The following is an 18,871-nucleotide window of genomic DNA, read 5'->3' as shown; positions in this document are numbered from 1 at the left end:
GAACGAGGCAAATCCATTCTTCCCTTGTGCAGAGCTCCTGTGCAAACTCTAGAGGTATGGCCAGGGAAATGAGTATACTTTCCCCTGTGGCCACTCAAAACCTACAGTTCCTCTACCACTAGGACTGGTGCCAGGATGTCTACGATGACAATACAGAGGCTGGCCCAAGTGTGAGCTACATATGCTAGTGACAGGGTAGGCATCCTTTGAAAGGCCTGCAAGGGGCTGGGCACAGCCTCCATGCCATTCTGTCAGGGGAAGGTCAATTCACACCTCATCAAGGAGCCATTCAGCTCCTGGTTGACAGTTGGAAGTACATGCAAATGGTCTTCTAAGGGCTTTAGGCAAATGTGCCTATAGGTTGGATTTGTGATAACAATTTTAAAATGTCCAAGAATTAAATATTTATCTGGTCCCTAGGCAAAGATAAAGTTACTTGATTTTAATATTAACTCCTGATCATTTCCTATACAACAGCCAGTCTTATTACTATGAAAATAGCCTTTTAGGGACTTTAAAGACCTATTTTAAATTAAACGTTTACATATCCATTTTTGAATACTATGCACCCTGTCTTATCGGCACTTACGGCTGTCTTAGGGCTGACTTTTTAATATTTAAAAGGAGGGTTTAGGCCTATGAAAAGGGGGTATTATTGTGGTCTGCACCTGCAGGGCCAGATTGCAGGTACCTGGCCTACAGTCTTGTTTTGCATTATCACATTAGTGTCAACACAACATGTGCTGTTGTCCACTAATGACACAGGCCCTGGGTATAATTTGTACCATGTACTAGGGACTTATAGGTAGGTCAAATATGTTAATGAGGAGTATAGTCAATTGTGACATGTTTTAGGGGTTAGACCTCATGCACTATCAAGTAGACAGCTGTGTCCTGGTGTGTAGAGTTAAAGAATTTGCATTAAAATGAGGAGGAACCTGCATTTTCCTGCACCCCTCCTCAAGGTCTTTCTTGGTGTGCTTTATTTCCCTATTCAGGTGATTTGGATATTAGATATTTCGATTGCCCCAGCCTTTCCATTGTAGAGATTTGACTGTCACAGCTGTTGTAATCTTTGTCCAGTTGAGCTTGCTGTGCTTTGTTCTTACTGGCATTGTCATTTCAAGCTTTCCCACTCCTCTTTGCACCAGTATTTATTGTGTAGGCTATCCAGCCAGCAACCCTTATGCTGAAGACGTCAAACTTTAAAGGGAAAATTCCCCCTGTCTCTCAGGATGATGGGGGGTTGTTGCATCTTGTGTGGTTTACACACCCAAATGCCTGTTATGGATCGTAAAGACTATGGTGGAGAATCAACTTCAGCTTATCTTGGTGTGGCCTCGTTGTGTTAAAGGTGACTGAGCTGATGGCTATGGCTGCAGTTGTAGCATGTCACCAATATGTGAATAGAGTAATTCCTCACAAAAGTCATTGCTAGTCAAGCTTCGTTTCCTTGGCCAGATACTCTTTGGGAAGAACTTGGGAGAACTCGGGAAGCAGGCTGCAGAGGATACCAGGTTTATGGTGATCTTTCGATCGCAGCATTCACTGAAGCCATGGAGGAGCTTATTTCACTAGTCACAAATGGTTCCGGTTTACTGCCTGCTGCCCTGTGCAAAGAAGGAGCAAAGGCTCCATCCCTTCTTTACTGGCATCATTTCTTCTTCACCCAGAGCCAGTGGTTCTGGCTATGGTCTTTCCTCCGCCTTCTCCGTTCTGGTTACATCTTTTGGTTGGGAGGTCACCTTCGAGACATTATGAAGGGGTTTTGTTAAAAATATTTTGATGTTGGTAGTGGTCTGAGAACATCCAGCTCTGTAATTCTCATTAATTGTCCAGCACTCTGGGACACACATGATTATCTGGCCAGCTTTCCTCTCAAGATGACTGCTTTAACGAAAGGGGTAACAAGACTGGCCATTCTCCAATGGTGACTCAGCTTTGTCCCCGTCTTGGCGTTCCCACTGGGGTCCATGTTTTCATTTTGTCATGATCCAGGCTTCATCATAAAGTAATGGTTCTGCATGCTGTATTGTGATGAGACCTAGGGCCAGATGTAGGAGAGCAAATACCGGTCGGTAACGGCCAAATTCGGCCGTTACCGACCGGTATTTGGGTTTTCAGATGTAGGGGCCAATATTTTACAGAATCGGTAAATTTACCGATTCGGTAAATTTACCGATTCTGTAAAATACCGAATCGGTCATTTTACCGATTCGGTAATTCCAAATGTAGGTGACACTCCTGAGAGTGTCACAGGCCCTTAAGAGTCGGTATTTTACCACACAATCCTACTGTGTGGTAAAATACCGAATCCAGGTGTGCATGAACATCTGTGCATGCACACTGTGCAATGTGACACACAGACATGCCCTTAGGGCATGTATGTGTGCCACATGTCACACATGCCTTTACTTCGGGTGCTAGAGGGTGTTAAAGTGACACCCCCTGCACCCTTGCAACATTCGGTATTTACCGAATCGGTAAATACCGATTCGGTATTTCCCATTGATTCCTATGGGCTTCACAGCCCATAGGAATCAATAGGAGATACCGAATCGGTATTTACCGAATCGGTAAATACCGAATGTTACCGATTCGGTATTTCTATTTTGAAAATTAGCTACATCTCCCTCCTTCCATTTTACCGATTCATAAATACCGAATCGGTAAAATTCGGTATTTATGAGTCGGTAAAATAGAATTACCTACATCTAGCCCCTAGAGTCCTTAGGACCAGCTGGTTGTTATCTTCCCCCTTTAAGGTGTCTCACCAGTGGTGGCTGGTTGAGGAACTCCTCCACAGGAAATTTGAGCTTCATCAGCTTCAGCATGTGGCCATGACTCTGGATGCCAGTGACAGACGTTGGGGGGGTCACATTTAGCATAGACTCAGATCAGGGACTGTGTTAAAAACAGGAGCTAAGTATGTCTCTGAAATTGTGGGAGCTTATTGTTCCTAGAATGTTTCCCCGGTTCCATTCTTTGCAGTTCCAAGAGAGATCTATTTCTCGTTCAGGTGGACAATCAGTTTGCAAATTTCTGTGGAAATTAATCTATTCACAATATTAAGTTTATATATTCTGGTGTTGGACAATGTTAAAGGTGATACCCTGAATTGAGTGTTCATCTTCGAGGAAATTCTCTTTCTGTCCTGAGGTGTTCCAGAAATCACGGGCACTTGGTGGTTCCATGGATGGATATGTTTGCATCCATCCAGGAGAACTCTTTGCTGCAGGTGTTTGCTTTGCCTGGGAGAGTAAATGATGCTTGAGGTATAGATGCTCTCTCTTTAAAATAGCCACATGCTTATTTGTTGCCTTTCCTTCCTTCTATCTATCCCTATCTGTTTCCCTGGCCTCACCTGTCTTATTTCCTACTTCTGCATCTCTCGGTGGTGCAAACATAATGGTCTCTTATTCTACTTTGGTGGCATGTCCTGTCTTTTCATCCGTTTTTCCGGTCCAGACTGATGGCCATGAGGATGACTATATAGAGCCATTGTGCAATATGGGTTGCCCAAATAAATTGCAGGTGAATTACAACAGTCGAGTAATTTCCCCTCCCTCGTTTTTACTTTTTGGGCTTAACAGCATTGTTGCACAGAGCCTCCAGTTATTAGCGATGTTGAGTTTTGTTCAATTAATGCACAATCAGCAGATGAGCTCCAAAGGTCAATGGAGTTTTGCTCTAAAACTCCTAAAATCTTCTCCATGATGTGTACTTTTCACATAATTAGGATTTTCTTAAGAACATTATGCTTCCTAACACCGACTATGCGCTACATAGTTATGCTACTGTCCTTCACTCATTCTTAGACAAGCAAATGTGCTGCCACAGTAACAAGGGAGTGCTTCTTGGAATAGATTGCTCCAGGGAAAATAAATGTACAATAACTCTTAATGCCATTCAAGTGGCGTACAAATGTAAAGACATCTGCTTCTTTGTTACTCGGCGATGAATGAACATTGAAATACAGCATTTAGACCTGACAAAAGCAGACATCTCAGCAGCTAGGTAAATGCATACAAATCATAATGTGGCGCATTGACTTCAGTCTTCTTTGTGCATGTTCTGTTATCATGTGTGTGCTGCTTCGCTACATTTCTGCTTATTAGGTCTCGCGCCTGCGATGCATATGGCGAAGCCATATGCCATCGCGCAGGCGCGATACTATTGCTGGCGGGTCTGCTTCCCAGGAGACAGGAGATGTCACGCGCACGCTGTGGAAAGCGATCGGCGCCGGCCGCGCGCGCGCGTTTCCCAATCTCCTGTCTCTCTGGGAAGCGCCGTGGCAGGCAGCTGAAGCGCGAGCCGCCTCAGGAGGGGGTCTGCGCGCGGCCGCCTCAGTAGGGGGGTCTGCGCGCGGCCTCGTTACACTCCCTTTTTGCCAAATGCTTTTGATGGAACGTTACTCACTCGTGTTGCCATGGCTGCAATGCTTATGATGGGACAGTAGAGACACATGCCTGCATGTGTGTTTTTGTTCTCCCAGTGCAGGGCCCGTAACTGTATCTGTGCCGGCCTGGCCGCGAGTGCACCTTCCCCCAGGTGACTTCTCCTCGGGTTTCAGACCTCGCTATAGAAACTCACCGCGGGGCCGCAGGTAACCGATCCCCGGCGGCCGGGCTCCATGCTTGGCCAGGCGGCCTCCAGCCTGGTCCGGAGGCGGTGTGGGGCTGCCCGCCGCGCCGACAGGTAAGGCCCGCTCTCTGATGCCCGGGGCTCGGCCTCTCCTGTGGGCCGTGTGGATGCTCGTTTATTTTTTAGGAGTTGGCAGTAGGCCCAGTAACACCGTCCTGATGGCCCGTGTGATAGTCCAGCCCGTGGCCCTTCTCTGCTGTACATGTTGTCCTGCAAATACATACCAAACATAAGGATCCCTCCTCTCTGCCTGGGAATTACTTTGTTTGCATGCCTTTCCTACACTGAATACGAGCAGGCACAGATTAATGTGAAGAAATTGCCGTAATTGGATATTCCTTGTCATTGGATTATTGTTGAGTATTTATTGGAACATTGGATAGCCTCGTTGGAACAACTTTTGAGCGTTTTAAATTCGGACATTAGTGTTGAACGACGACTGGGCTTTTGTTAAGCTTTTTGGCTCTTTTGACTACGTCATGCATTGCTTCCGTCTTATTTGCCATTGACGGTGTTGTGTGTCTTCATTGGTGGACTGTTCTTAGACAGCGTTCGTTGCTACACACGCTGCCGGCTGCTACAGCCTCACAGGGCGACTTTAGACAAATAATTTTTTTTATATGTTTCATCTTTTTCTATTTTCTCAAATCCTTCATTGCTTTAGCGACACGTTAGTAATAAATGTGAAACGCAGTATATTGCTTTGCTGAGCTGCTTTTAAAACAAAGAGGAACCAGATTATTGCTGCATAATTTTGATTCTGTTGCCCCATAATTTAGTCACCCTGCCGCATCATTTTAGACTCCAGTTCTGTATACTTCCAGTGGCCCTCCTCTTACTGTGCTAGGCCATTCCCTGCTTGCGACAAATAGTAACATCTCTGTCGACTGCTTCTTTCTCCTGCTGCATCACTTACAGATCTAAAACAGGCCTCAGTCAAATGTAGCATTCTAGCCCCACCAGCATGTTTCTCATTACATTGAGGGTTCTTATTTAATGGCCCTAGAAGATAAGTGTGATATCTCTATCCTCACTGCAGTGTCCTCCCAATTCTCTTTCTCTTCCCAGTCACTCACCACACACGATATACTCCTCTACAACTGATCACACCACTCCCGTTTTTTCTTATCCTCACTGCACCATCTATTAAATGTTACTGGCTTACAGCACTTTTCCCCTCTTGTACTCTAACACTCTCTTAACACTCTATTTCTTTCTTCTAACCTCCTTAAAACACTCTTTCTCTTTTACCTTCCCCTTCCTTCTCCACTTTCTCTTTCTTTATCACAGATATAATATAGCGCTAAATGCTAACTTTCCAGCTCACAACATTTTGCATATATATTTTTTTTAATTACCATGTTAAAATCTAAAGAGCGGGTGCCACAATGGGCTCGCCTTTGCTTGAGTTTGAGGTATTGGCATTGTAAATGAGAATGCCTTTTATTTATGTTTTTACAAAACCTGTAAGCGGTGTTTACGTAGCGCTTGCAAGTTATGCAAACATATAAATAAAAAGCATTATCATTTACAATGCCAATAGATCCAACTGTTGCAAATGCGAGACCCATTGCATTGCAAATGCTTGTTGCTTATTAGTGATGCATGTTAGTATGTTAAGACCTGGCTTTTCGACTGAATCTCCTGGGCCCTGCTAGCGCCTGGATGCCCTTTCAGGTAAAAAGTAGCGCTTTACAAAACCACTGATTTTGTGCATTTTGCAGATGTACATTTTATGCTCTTACACAACGTGCACTGACAAATGAATCTAACGTAGGCACCTCCGTAAGGAATATAGAAGAATTTGCACGGGATACAGCTTGAGTTACTGGGAAAGCTGAGTTTCAGACACAGCATTCATGTTGCTGAAGCCTTCAAAACTGCATCTCTTTGTTGGCCCTCTCTGCTCTTGTTCAGTAAATATACCTGGTGTTGTCAAAACGATAAACACATTTCAGTTGTGTATATGGCATGGTGAAAATAATTAGGTATTTGGACCAATCTCCAGGGCACATTATTGTGAGAGGCGACTGTGTTTATGATCGGCTTGTGTGAAGTTTTCATTACACTTGTGCAGTTTCGTGAAACCCGGAAATTTCGCTCTTTGGAGCATTGACCTAAGTTTTATTTTTTATGTATTTATTTCACCTTATTTGCCGAAGGGGAAGTGAAAGTGTGCCCTGACGGTTTCGCAGGTGACAGCCATCCATATGTCACTCCGATAAGAAGGGGGGGGGGGGGGGGGTAGCAGTGTATCAAGCAGGGAACAAAGCAACCGGATAGATCCAGGCACTGGAGCGAGATACACTAAGCCTGGCCACGGGGTAATTGTATTGTATTGTATTTTGGATTTATAAAGCGCACTGTAACCCAACGGGCATCCTGGCGCTGTAATGGACCACAATCACAATGCTTTCCTGGTGGACTCTCTTGTTCTTTGCGAATGGTGGGGGTAGCAAGAGGGCGGGGCTTTGTGTAGTGGATAGGGGGTGCACTTCAGAGCCAGGCCAGCTGTTGTGCCAGAGTCCACACAATATCTTGCTGAGGTGGTGAACAGGATTGATGTATTGGGACTCAAGGTCTTTGCCACAGGGGTAAGTGTGCTCAGATAAGGAGAAAGGAGAGGGTTGTGCTCGAATCCCCCCACAGCACACCATTGCCCCGAACGCTCCTCGTGCCAGTAAGAATATTATTCCACTCTGACCTGGTGAAATGTGTCCTTTAAAGAAAATTCTTTTTTTATTTTTTTAACCACATAACCCCAGGGACAATCTGGGGAAGGGAACCAGAGGCACGGGGTGCTAGGAGTAGGAAGCCTCCAAACTGTACTGTTTAACACAAAAGAGCCGCTCCTACTGTGATGACCTAAGTGCTATAGTGTTACAGTGAGTGAGTGTTATCTTGTGAGTGCGGGCATCTCACAAAAAGTGAAAGACTGGTCTCACACACCACCTGGTGTCATGCTTCATCATTGACCAGTCCTCGCCCTCTAAAAACTTTGTTTGATAGAGGGCGGGCATAAACCTAAAGACAGGGATGCACTTCTAAAGCAAAGTGGGGGCCCTTACAAAAAAAGTGAGGTTAAAAGGCCATTACAGATGTCATACTTATTTTAATGTAACTGGCATCTGTATGGTGTTTAAAATAAGTGGTCGGTGTGTTGGGGATTCTATTGTCCCCCTACCATACAGTAGTGGTCAACATGTTTCTGCCTGAACATTAATCCATCCACATCATCCACACTCTTACTGTAAGTAGGGAGATCTCCCTCCTCTGCACCTAAGTCCGATATCATCGCCTCCTCGCTGGTGAATGTGGGACATAACTGGCTGCTATTTATACCCTTAAGCGCCCATTAGCGGTAGCTACTTTGGTCTAATTGGGGGGAAAGAATGCTGTTAAAATTGTGCCTGACTTACCTGTTGCTTGGTTAAGGACTGGTCTGACCCTTAAAAGGACACCCGTTGTCCCAGCGGTGTCTTGCCTGCCTGAGGTTCACGGCATAGTGAGGTGCCATCGATGCTGCTAGCGCCCGTCTTTTTCTCACGCAGGCGCACCAACTCTCAGGGGACGGGGCACGGCCTTCTGATGCTGTCTAAGCAGGCTGGTGTAGTGTAATTCATTAGGCGGTGACGCCCGTCTAATTACAACTCATGCGCACCACTGTTCATGGCTGAGGGTGTGGTTATCAGCTTCTATTGCGTCTAGTGTAGCGTGTCTTTCATAGTCTGATGTTCATCATGATAAAAACACTCTATGCATGTGACGTGTGAGCGCAATTCCCTTTGCATATAATGGGGGTGGCGGGGGTGGGGTGCAGCCCGTTTCATATAGACGAGGGCCCAGGAGGTGCCATCAATTTATGAAAAATGGGCTGGATAAGCCCTTTTTACTAAACTGCAGGACTTGTCATATTCGTACTTTGGTCGTGGGCGCTTTGAGACGCTCATGCAGCATCTTCTAGAGAGAAAAGCGCCATATTACAAGGCCTCCAGTTCCAGAGGGCCACTGTGTTTATGTGCCGTCTCTTACACCTAAATGGCAGCTTATCTATATACACCATGTCATAGTGGGGACTATCAAGGGGTCCAATTCAGATGACATAGCTGCCAGACAGATCGTGGTTAGTAGAACACAAGACACACGCTTAATAGTGCTCTTGAGTAACAGAGTGTCATGTGTCATCTTGTAGGGCCTCCAGATAAAAGGGGCCACTGTGTTTTTGCGCCGTCTCTCATACCAAAGTGGCAGCTTATTAATATACACCATGTCATAGTGGGGACTTTAGAAGGTGTCTAGTTCAAATGACATAGCCGCCAGAAAATTACAAGGTTAATAACACACAGACTCGGCCATAATAGTACTCTTGAGTAACAGAAATGTGGATGACATATGTAATCAGAGCGATAACTTTATGGGCTCTGGGGGATGGTTCTGTGTTTATATGTTGCTTTGGTCGATGTGAGCCGAAGGCAAAGTGGGCCACAGTGCGGTCACATAAATTACTGTGCCAAATGTAAGCAAAGGATCTCATCATTGAGTCCCTTTTCCCATGTACATAGCCTGTAAACCCACCTCTGTTCTCTCATGTGGAGTGGTTTGGTGAGTTCAGTTTTGTGTTTTTTCATAACTTCCAGAATTACCCATCTCAGGTCGCTGTCTTTATGATTTGATTCAAAGAAATGCTTGATTAATTTGGGTGTTTGGTTTTCTGCATCGTATCGTGCTACGATGTTCGTTAATGTGAACCATAATCTTCCTGGTGGTCATGCCACGTACAGAAGACCGCAGGGGCATGTCAGAAGATAGACCACATTTTCAGTGTTACAGTTGCTGAAACTGCTGAGTTTCCGTGCGTTCCCAGTGCCTATGTCCACTTCTTTGGTGGTTACGGTGAGTGGGCATGCCACGCAGCCTTCACAGGTGAAATGGCCAGTGGGTCTCTGTGTGTTCCATAGGGTGACCTGGTTGTCCATCGATGTTGGAGGGTCTTTAGCATGTCCTAGAACATCTCAAAGGTTCTTGCTCCTTTTGAAAGTGAAGAGTGGGGGTTCCCATTGTTGGTCGGCTCCATCCAGAATGTGCCAGTTCTTCTTGATAATCTTCTGTACAGTGTTCGAGACTGGGGTGTATGCTTAATTGGGGTTCCCCAAAGTACCCCAACCATTCCAATAGCCTATGATCTGGGGAGAAAGAAAATAGAGGATTTGGCACGGCTGCGACCATTGCTTTATTGGAGGAGGGTAATGACGACCCCTGAATTGTCACATTACGCCACTGCCCTACGAGATGTTATTGGGGCAGATCGTTTTCATTGTATTCCCTGGCTGAAGGAATTAAGGGGTTTGTTAACTAAATTGGATGTAGGTCATGCATGGAATAGACCCAATGATACAGGGTTCCCATCAAAGGTAACTTTGAAAAAAATATATTGGGACATGATCTGGTCGCTTGGTTATAGAAATGGTTCAACTACTAGGCTGACCGAACGTTTTCTAGATATCAAGCCTTTACCATCTTATGAGCCGTTTTGGGATATTATCGAACGGCCGTTCGATAGGAAATTGCATTTCCAATTTAGAATTGGGACCCTCCCTCTAAATATATTTACTAACAAATGGTCTTCAACTAAAGGTGACAAATGCCATCATTGCAAAACCATGCTCGAGAACATTTCCCATTTGATGTTTGTATGTCCCTTGTACGCAAATCCTCGTCGTAGGTGGTTAAAACCTGCGTGTTTAAATCTGGGTACACGTAGAGGCATGGAGGCGCTAAGAATACTTGAAACAGACTGCACACCGTGCATTGCTGTTGCAGTTGCAAAATTCTTAGGGTGGGCATGGACAATACGTGCCTGCGACATTCAGCGTTTTGCAGATGCTTAATGAATTATTGTCATTGAATTTTGTATGGGTAAATTTTATATTGTTAAATTGAATTGTTTTAATTGATGTTCATGAATTGTTTTAAATTGAACAAGACAGCTTAGTTTAATAAGATTTTATACGAGGATTCTTAAACAAAAAATGTAGTATTTATTCATTGTAGGTTGTAATGTTGTGTAATGCTTTTATGACTGCTGTCGAATAAAGCTTTGAAATTTGAAAATTTGACTGGGGTGTATGTTGTGACACACACAATGCGATCTGGTTTCTCCTTGTTACTGTCCTCTAACAAGGCCTTGCAGTTATTATTCCTGGCTCTCTTTTTCGCTTTCTTTATCATCTTCCTGGGTAATGATGGTCCAGTAGTTTCTTTTCAAGTTCCTCCACCTGGATAGTGAAGTTCTCTGTCTCTGAGCAGTTCCTGCGTACCCATAGGAACTGGCCCACTGGCAGGTTGTCACTCAGTGCTTTAGGGTGGTAGCTCTGGTATAATTGGAGGCTGTTCTTGTCCATGGGTTTGTTATGTACGTTTGTACTGATGCCCTCTCTGTCATGCTAATATCCAGATTGAGAAAGATGGCATGGTGCTTACTTATGGAATTGGTAAATCTCAGATGACTGTCTTTTGTGTTCACCCAGTCCACAAAACTTTTTGCTGTATCCTCGTCCACTCTCCATACGATGAACACTTCATCGCTATAACGCTTCCATGTTTTAATTTGTTCAGCGAAGGGGTTGTTGGTGTTGAAAATATAGTCTTTCTCGAATTGGTGTACGTACAGACACGCCAGACTGGGGACGAATGTACTGCCCATCAATGTACCTGTGATTTGATGGTAAATCACTTCTTCAAATTCCCAAAAATTCTCTGTGAGGGCAATCTCTACACACTCCATGATGAAATGTCTGGGAGTGAAGAAATCCCATTCCAATTTCAGCAAGATTTCCTCAACAACTGCCAGGGTCCGTCTTTGTGGGATGCTCGTGTACTGGGCTTCAATGTCCATGGTAATAAAGATATTGTCTGTGATGTTGATTTGTAGGTATCGAAGTAGACACAATACATCTTTGGCATCTTTGAGATAGGATGGAGATTTCTGGACTATCGGTTTTAAAAACCAATGGCAAAATTGCGAGAGAGGCTCCAAAACTCATCCAATGCCTGAAACTATCGGTCTGTCGGGGGGGGGGGTGGTATTCTCTCTTTGTGAATTTTAGGGAGTGTATAGAACCTTGGTGTTCTTGGGGTCTCACTGATGAGGAAATGAGTCTCCTCTTCGTAATCCAGTCATGGCAGAGTGCTTCATCCTCCATGTTTTTGATTTTGTTGATTAGACGCGGTGTTGGTTCTCCTGTGTGGATTTCATAACTGGTGCCGCCTGAGAGTAGCAGATTGCACTCATTCGTGTCCATGGTTTTGTTCATCAGCACAATTGCGCCCCCTTTGTCAGCTGGTTTGATGGTGAGGGCTTTGTTATTCTTCAGGTCTTCCAGTGCTTTTCGTTCTGCTCTTGCCAGGTTTTGGAAACCTTTTTCTTGTCTTAAATTGATATTTTCCTCTTTTCTTTTTTTGTTGCCATAATAATTTGAAGACTTGTGTACATAATTGTCACTTGAGTCTGTGAATTTCTTTGGTTGTGCACTTGGCTAATAACTCTGAACTCCGGGGTGTTATTACAAATATTGAGAAATTGAAATGAAGTATTGAGTATTCCCCTTTGAAACTGTCAGCAAATTAGCCGAAAACTATTGGTTCACCTACTTTCCCCATAACACTTCTATTTGCTGGAGGTAAACGAGAGTGCAAAGCGAGTCCAGTAATATGCACACAAATCGATTGATCCTGTAATTTTAAAACAATTTCATTGAGTTGTGAGGCTCAGCAAAATATGTGGCTGAGAGTTTCAGAGCCCAATTTAGTGTGAAACTTTAGATCAGGCCCAGAGCCTTGGGAGTCCTAGATTTGCCTTCTAAAAATATGCTAACCTCAGGCCTGGAATCCTCCTTGCCTTCCTCCCAAAATGGCTTCCAAGTTGATGTGGATGGCCCCAGTCTAAAACCATGAATATGTTCCTGCGTGTCCCTTGCTTGTTCCTGCCCAAGCCTCTTGTACCACCATTAGAAGTGTACATTCATGACTGTCAATCCTGGTTAAATCAGCTAAGACTTCCATACTACAAAAGTTGGCAAAAAAAAACCAACTGTTATTTACACTGAATAGAGATGGCAAAAAGTGTATTAATTACTGGACCACAAACAAGCTGTAACAGGAAAATACCAGAGTTAAACAGTAATTGATTCAACACACTGACCTGTAGCAGGGTAGGGTTGCGGTGTTTGGGTTGAGGAAAGGATACCATCTTTTCAGCGTAATGTGTCAACATAGAGGCGAAGATTTAATGTGCTTAGCTCTTCATTATCTTATGTTGATGATATGCTGGTATATGACATTGAGGAGTTGATGTAAATGCAGGTTGATATACAGAACGAAATATTTGAATAGAAGACCTTTTTATGGGTTTGCTATGTATGAACCAGATACCAGTCTGTTTGTAGGTGTGGGGTCTAGGACAAGTTGCATATGAAGTTTTGAGGGTTAAGTTGAAGATTCTGGTATTGGACATTTTGCAGGTTAAAGAAAAACAGAATATTTAAGTATAAGATATGTTTAAAGGGTAAGTCCATTGTAGGACAACCCGGTGCTGAACTGTTTGGGGAAGGGAGACAGGCGTGACTCTGGTTTTTCATCTGTGCTTTTCGAATGGTTTGTCAGGTGTAGAATGGGACAATAAGTTGCCAGGACCTGGATTGTTAAGAAAGCGGGGAACATTTGCAGGGCGCCTCTATCTATGTGAAAATGTGCTACTCAGCTTCAATAGTTTGCTTCTTTTAAAGGCTCAAACTATGGAAAATGGATGAAAGTGATTAAAAGTAAGTACTAGCTTCAAAATGTGAGAGAAAAGACAATCATATGCTGCACAATGGTCTAATCCATGATGCAATATTATGGGTGTCTGATTTGAGAGTTTTTAGTGCTTGGTGTAAGTTTCACAATATTCTGACACTTTTTGTATTTTGGATTTTATGTAGAACCGTTTATAGCTGGGTCTCAGCTCTTTCTCTTTAATATGCACAATATGCACCTACATTGTTATTAAGGAGTTTGCCTTTCATGGATGCCAAAAGGTCTTTGTAACATCCGGTAGGTAACTTTTGGTTTCCAAGATGCAGGGTATGTCATTTGATGTAGCCAATCTCATCCTCAATCTAAACACGGACGTAGCAATCCTGACGGAATCCTGGCTTAACGAATCCTCTTCGCCTTCCCTAGACCTTCTAGTCCCGCCCAACTATCACATCGTAAGGCTGGACAGGTAATCAAATAAAAAAAGGGGGTGGCACAGCCTACATCTACCGCTCCAACCTCCTTATCACTGAACTTCTAGCCGAACCTACGGATTCCTGCGAATATCTTGCCCTCTCCGTCTGCAACAGCACCACCTTCAGTGCAGACTGCACATCTTTTACCACCCTCCAGGCAAGAATACCTTCACAGACTACCTCATGGAAATCATCACAGCCAAAGCCTCCCATAACACCAATGACATTTTTCTTGGTGACTTCAACTTGCACTGGGACGACCCCAAGGACTCACGGGTCAACGCCATCAGAGACTTCTTGGCCGACCAATCCCTTACCCAAGCCTGCTCCCTCCCTACTCACTCGAAAGGTGCCATTCTGGACTGGATCATCTCTAAGGAATCTGTGGTCAAACTTACCTCCATAGACCCTTGCGACTGGTCTGATCACCACGCTATCACCTTCCGTCTGCCTTGCACTCACAAGACATGGACACCGCAACCGGTGATCACCAAAAGATGGATTCGTGACACCAAGAACCTGGACCACAAGAAACTGGCTGCCCACTGTGCATCCAACCTCCCATCTCCCCCATATCGACAACCTCACTGAACACTATTCCACAACGATCTCCAATATAATTGATGACCTTGCTCCGCTAAAACTGAAAAGAACACAGATCAAGGACAGGAACCTGTGGTTCAACGGATCCCTCAACAATGAGAGGAGATCCCTCCGGCAAACAGAACGGAACTGGAAAAAGCACCTTTCCCCATACCATCTTAAAGTTCTCCGCCAAGCCAGAAACACCTATAACAAAAATATCATCAACTCAAAAAAAGAATTCTTCAGAACTGAACTGGATAACGCTAAGAATAGACCTCGCAAATTATTCGAGTTGGTCAAACATCAATCCAACAAACTAGCTAAATCTTCTAAAGAAACCCCTATATCTCCAATCACATGCGAGCTATTTTCCTCCTTCTCCTGTGATAAAATCTCTGCCCTAGGAAAGGAACTCATGTCTGATACCTATTCCCAAACCCCTCCGGTTCTTCCTCCACACTCCGCGCTGCCCTCCCAGACTTCCCTCAAAAACCAAGCGTTATGGTCCAACTTCAAAGCCTATGATGAACAATTGGTGGCAAAAATCCTTTCCTCGTTAAGCCCCAACAACCACTTCAATGAACCTCTCCAATCAAACTGCCTTGCCACTGCCTCTCAGGCTATCATTCCCTCTTGAATGACAATAATCAACTCCTCCCTCCTTCAGGGATCGATTCCTGACTCCCTCAAAGCCGGCCAAGTTGTCCCCATCTTAAAAAAACCTACACTTGATCTGGTTTCTCCCGACAACTACAGACCTATCACAAACATCCCTCTCCTAGCTAAAGTGCTGGAAAAATGTGTTCAACAACAGCTGAGCCAATACATCACCAACTTCCACCTTCTAGATGACTTGCAATCTGGTTTCAGCACGGAAACCACTCTCCTCCACATTGTGGATGACGCCCTTCAAGCCCTTGACCAAGGCAAAACCTGCCTCCTGATTCTCCTTAAAGTATCTTTGGCTTTTTACACGGTCAACCATGAAATTCTCCTGAATTGCCTCAAACTTAGGATGGGCCTGGATGGCACCGTTCTGGCATGGTTTAGGTCCTTCCTCCAGAACCGCTCTCAGAGAGTCCTGATCAACGGCAACCTATCCGCTTCCTCTCCAATCACAGTGGGAGTCCCTCAAGGCTCAACCCTGTCCCCTACCCTCTTCAATCTCCACCTCGAACCGCTCGCCGAGGTGCTGCGTACTACCAACATCTCCTACCATATGTATGCCGACGACACACAGCTCTACATCAAAATCTCTTCCCCAACGAGGCCCTAAAGCTGACGGTTCACTGGCTCACATTAAACCAGATCAAGGCTATCACAGCACTCAACTGCTCTCCTACCATTGTAGACTCTGCTAAATCCCTAGGAATTACCTTAGACGGCAACCTGAATATGCGGGGCCATATCAACACGATGGCCAAAATTCCCATATTTCATTTGAACTACCTAAGAAACCTGATACCTTTCCTCGACCCCCTAGATCTTAAATCGGCGATTCAGGCTCTAGTCATCTCCGGGCTAGAATATGGTTGCTCCATCCTCGCTGGCCTACCTAAGACCTCTCTGGCACCCTTGAAAGCCTGCCTCAATGTCGCTGCAAGCCTTTTAACTGGCTCTAAGAAGTTCGACCATATTTCACCCCACCTTAAAGCTCTGAACTGGCTTCCGCTTGAGGCCAGAATCCAATTTAAACTGGCGTGCATCACACACAAGGCTCTCTACTCCAAGTCCCCTGCCTTTCTTGCACAGGATCTTGTTCTATCTGGCGGAGCCAGAAACTCCCGGTCCGCCAGAGCTCTTTTGCTCCAACCTGCATGCTTCAAGAAAAATCGTACAATCGGGCTTTCTCAGGAGCCTCACCAAGAATACTCACTCCCACCTGCCATCAGGAAAATACCGTCTCTAGCTCACTTCAAAAAGGAGACCAAAACTTTCCTAATGAGAAAATTCCTCTCCTAATGCTCACGTTACACTCTCCTCCGTAACCTGACTTTACTTATCGTTACGGCACTATCCCTGGCCCCCTCTCCTTTTCTTACCTACCCTGCTCTGCCAAACAATCTTCCAGGCTGTTGAGACTGCTTTTCTAGCTTATTGTATCATTCTGTTCCTATCCCAATAGGGAGTTGGATATTATGATTGTTTTTCTTGCCATGTACCGTATCCTACAATGTGTTCCCTATCCCTCTGCTCCCCCCCTTTTTTTTTGCCCTGTTATCGCACCCGATATTATTGTAAAGCGCTCTGATACCCTCACGAGTCTGGTTCACGCTCTGTAAAACACCAAATAAACAAATAAATAAATAAATGTGTGCCTTGCAGAGTGGAGGAAATGGACAGGTGCCTCATAGCTCCTCCCTCATGCTATAGTAAAGGGAAGACCCATAGTGATAGGAATAACCAGTCCTGCCAGGGTCCTATTTGGGTGTCCATGAGTTCTCCTCAACCAACTCCCCAATTTAGCACATAATCGAAAATATAGATACTTATACTATTGGTCTTTATCAGACACAAATATAACACAGAAGATAAGTATCACAGTGGTGGCGAAAGTCACAACATTGAATATATAAATAGTATATATGAGATGAAATAACCTACCATTATATAACTAAAGGTATGTTTATTTGTGTTCTGTAGGTAGACTAGCAGTCTAACTAAACTAGCAAACTGCTTTTGAGAAGTTGGGTATCCTCATCTAAAGTTTGAGAACAGTAGTGTGAGAACTTATGCTGGACAAACTTTGAAGTTTAGGCTTCATTCACTCAAAGCATTTCTCGCATATCCTTGTGGTACTGAGTGCAAAGCCTTGTATTGTTAAGGAGCATCATTCCCATGTACATTAATTGTATACAAGGAAATAAGTATAGTATTGTAAGCAAAGTAGACTAAGCAATGACACCTAGCAGCAGCATTTTATTATTGTGTTCAAAAGGACATAGGATAGAGATGAGGAGTCAGAGGTCATGTAGGCCTGGAGTGAAAGTGAATATGGCATATACATGCAACAGCTTCAATTAAGGGATACCCCACTTGTATTTTGAGGGTGTTTTTGCAGCCCCATCCACAGGTCCATTCCGTGCTGTCTTGATAGGATCTTTCGCTTGTGCTGCAGAAGTTGACGAGTGTTTCTTTCAAGTATCCAGAGGATCCACCTCTCTGGCCATCCTTACTTTGACTAGGCCTTTGGGGGAACTCAAGGCTCTATTATGTAGGAACGCCTATCTGAGATTTCTTAAGAAGGGTTTGATTTGCAAATCTCTCTCAGGCTGAAAGTGATGTCCTGTTTCCAACTCTGACAGTGCCCCGCCTACATTCTTTCATGATTCTTTCATCTTGGTTGTGCCACTACATTGTTGGGGAAAGGACAATATATTTCTAGCTTTGATCAGAGCATCACATAAGACTGACACCCTATGCCTTTTCTATGGACATGGCAATACTGAAGGTTACATTTCTCTGTCTACCAACAGCTAGTGGACTCACACGTGTTTTTTTTGTTCTAGTATGTATAATCTACATTGAGAGTCCACTAAGGATACTTCTTCATTTGCAGTTTTACACTGCACCCTAGAAATGGTTTTGAGGCTCCAAGTAGATCGCTTGACAATCACAAGAAACTTCATAATGCACAAATATTTAACCGATTACTAATTTGTGTTCAGGGTCAATGTTAGTAAAATGCATGTTGCGAGAGGGTATGCAGTTGCTTAAGTGAGAGGGGAATAGGGAAGACAGGTCTTTCTTCATGATGCCCTCACACACCCCGAGAGGTGTCATGCTTCATGAATGGGCTTTGCTCCTCGTCGGGCCGGCGCTGCAATGCCCGACGGGCTCCCCGTAAACGGGGCTCTTTGCCGGAGATCTTTTTGAAGAAGCCGTGTGGTGCATGCAGGTAGGAGGGCATGGGAAGTGTGGTGCACGTGAGGTGAAATTTAAAATAAGTCTGGATCAGTCCTTTTCCTAAACAATTTTAATGGTGTAGGTAGATCCAGCCTAGTTAAAAAGGAAGGAAGCCCTATAAGGATATAATGTTCCTAGCGGGCTGTCACTGTGTGTGAGGTCGACATGTTTGGTGCCTAATTGCTCCTAAAGAGTCATGTGGCACTTCTTCAGGACCTATGTAATGGTGAAGGGCACAACTAATAGTCAGGCTCCTAGGATTATGGGGGCCTGACATGGCACCCTAGTAGGTCTGTACTGGGAATATGGAGACCCTAGAAGATAAAACAAAACAAGGAGGGGGTTTGAGAGAGTAAAACAGCACACAACTCAATATTACATTTGTGGTGGAGTTATGTGCTAGGGGTGGATAGTCTGGGGTACGTGAGCCCAAGGGTACAATAAAGTGAGGTTATGAAACAAGGTAC

Source organism: Lissotriton helveticus, chromosome 2_1, assembly GCF_964261635.1.
Source record: "Lissotriton helveticus chromosome 2_1, aLisHel1.1, whole genome shotgun sequence".
Taxonomy (NCBI): Eukaryota; Metazoa; Chordata; class Amphibia; order Caudata; family Salamandridae; genus Lissotriton; species Lissotriton helveticus.
Note: the sequence above shows the minus strand (reverse complement) of the source record.